Below are 4,538 nucleotides of genomic sequence, written 5' to 3'. Positions count from 1 at the left end.
ATTGCGACACTACAAAAGACAATATCAGTTAAGGTGAACAATTTTTGCAAGGTTTTTGGCTAAGAAGCATTCAATGCATTTTAAAGTTGTGACTTGAAGAAAGTGGTAACCATTAAGCATTAAGAACTAACATCGTATTGTCGCAACATTAAGTGATAGGTTAGTGTGAGCGGTTGTGAAGGAGTGAAAAAGTGTAGAAAGAAATGATCACAACATCAAGGGTCTAAAGAATTAATAGGGAGATAAGGTTGTAAAGCCACAAAATGCCCGAGATGACCGATGGGTGCACAATCACAAGGTATTGATGTCAACTCTTAAAGAAGGTTACGATGGTGTGAACAAAGTTAGGCTGAAGTCAATTATTGAATGATTGAAGTTATCAAAGGAAGAACAAATTGGTTCTTTCAATAAAATGATAAAGATATAACCATAGCAATTAAGGATCTTAGCTTTCGCATTGTCGCAAGAAGTTAAAGTTAACTAGGAATCAAAGTGACGAAGATGCAAAAAGTAACCCTTGGTGTTCAAATATTGACCAATCACATGGTTGTAGGTGAATAAAGTTAACTTGAGGTTAAGGTCATAAAGGAGTGAAAGTAGGTATTTGTGGCGTCACACAGGTTAAAAGTGAGTTAAGGGTTTAAGCTGTGAAACTATGATAAAAAGAAACAATTAAATCAAATAATTTTGACAAAGTTGCATGCAGCTAAAGCTTACTTGAAGATAATGTTGCGAAGATGCGAGGAACAATGGCAATTAATTAAGGAAATCATCACAACATTGCACACAGTTAGCTAAACTCTCAATTCAATGTTGCGAAGGCACAATCAAATTTAATGTGTAATTGTCGCTAAGTTGCTGCAATTAGTAGAATGGAAACATGTTAGGTTGCAAAGTCATGATAAATGATAACAGTCAATTTCATGCAATTATCGCATCATAGCATGGTTAAGTCATAAGAAGAAGTTTTGAGTCATGAAGCTGTGAACAAAAAACCAAGTTAGTCATCACATCATCACATCGAGTATGAATGATAGTTGCGAAGAAGTGACAAGAGAAAAAGTAAAATTAGTTTTCATGCTTCATGATCATTGATAGTAGATTAACAGTGGAGATTTAAACCTGTTGTGATCGTTGAGATTAAAATTATTTGGATTTGGTGCCAAGGTGATCATTATAGATCAAAGAAGAATATGAACCATTTTGAGGGTTTCTAATTTTTTTTGTTTTCTTTCTTTGATGCATTGAATTGTAATTGGTGATTGCTGGATTTTTGATCAATTCAAGTGCTCTATTAATGTAACTGGCCAAGAACCCTAAAAGGGGGAATATATATGTAATTTTCTAAGTTAATAGAAAGGATCAACAATTATGTCCAACTTTCCCCCCTGCATTCCCAAATGTTGAGTGAGGATTGAAGAATTAGATGGAATGAAGGATTTGTATGATGTTCTCAATTAGGTAATGTGATGTTTTGATTCCATTTATGAATAGCATGCCTAGGTTCATTTCATTGTCTCCTTCAGGTGAGATAACCTTATATCTTAAAATAGTTTCTACGGGATTGTAGGACTGATGCCTTTGAAGCTATTAATTCCTTGTCAAATTCTATTTTGGTAAAGGGTTATTAGATAAGGCAGATTCCATTTCATCTTTCATGTGCATCTCTACTCTCACCCTAGATTGCATTTCACTAGGACTAATCTGCATTTAGATCAGAGTAGGAGTAGTATTAGAATGACTTTAAGGAAAATTGTGATATCCATTCCATTGGGTGTTATAGGTTGTCCAAATCTATTTCTGCCTAGGGTGTTTGTAGTTATCAACATCCTAGTTGATCCTCTTCTACTCTCAGATTAAGAGCATACCCCCATCTCAATGATCTATTAAGGACACAATTCATTGCATATCTTCCATATAAAGGAGCTATGCCTTATAATTTAGAGGACAGTGATATGACACATACACTGACTCATTTGTTGGTGACATCCTTTGGTTTCCTAAATTCTAGGCATCTAGAGTCAAGGTAAAGCCAAGTTAGCAACAGGGACAAATTTTTAACCAACAATATGTTAATATACAATCCAATGATCCTAAAATAACAATTTGACTTGATGTTAGAACTGCACTATATTAATACTGAAATAAATTTATCAGCATGAAACTATTGCATCATACTTTTCAATTAAAAAATAATAACTCAAAAGATAAAACTTATCTTGATTCACTACGTAGCTCTTCCTATTGCTTGCTCCTATTAGTGTAAACAATTATTATTTATACTTTACTTAAGTTTACTTAGGATAAATGCATTATTTTATTATTTCTTAGGCTAGACACCTAGGAGTTTGCATACTCATATGAGTTGTCATGTTGACAACACAAGAGTTAGAAACTCTAATTTAGCATATGGTGTCTACAACACCGAAGTTTTCATAATCAACTAAGTTGTCATGTTGACAACACAGTTGTTCATACTCTTAATTAAGTACATGGTGTCTACAACATAATTTTACATGACACACCTTTGTAGGCTTATCCTCTCATCATCACACTAACTCCTGTGCTTAATGGAGGATAATCCACTTTTTGTGGACATGTGCTTAGTTGTGAGGCTTATCATATTGCTAACTCCTAGACATTCTAGAAGCATTTATATTCAGGCACTCCTAGTGTACTATACATCAATTGAATATCATATTGTTATTCTAATCATACTCTATTGGTCTATTTTGTGCTATTTATTGTGCTTCTTGGTCTTGGGTGATTTTTCCCTAAGGAAAATTCTTACATGGTATTAAAGTCATAGGAGCATTATTTCATAGCCATTGGAGATCGTTCTTACTTCACCTCTCTAAGGATACCTCGATTCAGATCTAGAGTATTTGCAGCTATTGGGAGCATCTAGAGCCAAAGCAGACCTCATCATTGCATCCGAAGCATCGATTCAGTGAAAATTGACTATAAATTTGCCTATTCTGGGCCATAGTCAAATTTGAGGCAAATTTGTTTTGCAAACCTACACCTAAAGGCCCAATTTGCAAATTCAGTATGATTATTTTTAGATCTGTTTAATTTCTTTTAGATCTATTCTTTGCATTATTCTACAATTTTTGAAGCATTTTTAAATTTTTTTTAAGGCCATCAGGCTTGTAGAGAATTTTTTTTTGCAGGAATTGGGTGGTGAAATATCGATCCCCACAGGTAGAATATTCTCTGAAATATCCACATATTCTACACAACAAACCTGACAATACAACTTTACAAATTTGGCATATACCCCTCGAAACTAGCGACTGACACACTGCACATTTTGGAAGTTAAACAAATCCTCCAACGACCCTTGCATTTGTTAAAACCAGGTGGGCTACACAATTTAAAATGCTTGGCAGTTTGAATTTGGGTGAATGTGGGACTAAAGTCCCACACGAAAGCTGGCCACCTTTTTTAGAAAGCTGGTTGTCGGTGATCAAATATCACCCTCCGCTGATCGTAAAACATCCTTCGGCGCCCATCAAGACTTTCCAATGCCGACCACTATTTTACAACCCCCTACTGGGCATTAAACTCTATAGTCTCCTACCACACAATGCACAACTGCCACGCCACATGGTGACAACTCGTCTAATCAGGTGATGCCACCACAATAGTAGCCCTATCTATAGTACCACTTGACACGTCAGACACGCCATGTCAATCCTACAACTTAGCCTACCACGTGTCCAATCAACTTGACACATAGGCACCAACTCATCGCCAAGTGTGTAGGACACGTTAGCTTGCCATGACAGTTGACCCTATGTACACAGTCAACACTTTTGTACATGCCATGTCACTCAGTCTATACAGGATGTCAAATTTTGTATAGCTGATGTCATTAGTGATGTCATCTACCACATCAGCCAGGCAAATTTTTTGCTGACGTCAGTTGGTCACGAGCTTAAAATTAATGGTCATTTGATGGTCATCCATAGGTAAAATTACACTACTGTGACAATTGTTTGGATGTCAAATTTAACCTCACAATTTTCTAATTAGACCTCTCTCCAAATTCAGTTTTGATTTGACAGTCTAACTTTGGGAGGCCATATCTCAGTCATTTGGGCTCCAAATCAAGTGCAATTTTTTTTATTTTGGGTAGAATTTCTTGAAATTTTTAGTGTTGCTATTATTTTCCAGTTTTGGTGTAGGAATTTGTTAGAAATTGTAGTTTTTGGTGATTGTACCTATCTAATCCTGCATTTTGCAACTTTAATTTCTTCATACAGGCTCATCTGGACTCCAAATCAGGTTCTATTTTTTTTGAAAGTGAATAATTTTTTGTCTAATTTCTAGATCTGCAATTAGATTATAAGCTTGTATGGACAAAAATACCACTTTCATAATTATTCCTTTTTTGCATTGTAATGCTTTGATAAAACTTCAAAATTGTTGTATATTTGAGATACATTGTAAAGTTCTAGTTTTGAACTCAAAAAGGAGGTTGTAAACAATAAATCAAAAGTCAACTAAGGCCAAAATTGGCAAGTGGCTATTGT

This window comes from Cupressus sempervirens, chromosome 3 (assembly GCF_028749045.1).
Source record: "Cupressus sempervirens isolate cs-2001-9-10 chromosome 3, ASM2874904v1, whole genome shotgun sequence".
Lineage (NCBI taxonomy): Eukaryota > Viridiplantae > Streptophyta > Pinopsida > Cupressales > Cupressaceae > Cupressus > Cupressus sempervirens.
Note: the sequence above shows the minus strand (reverse complement) of the source record.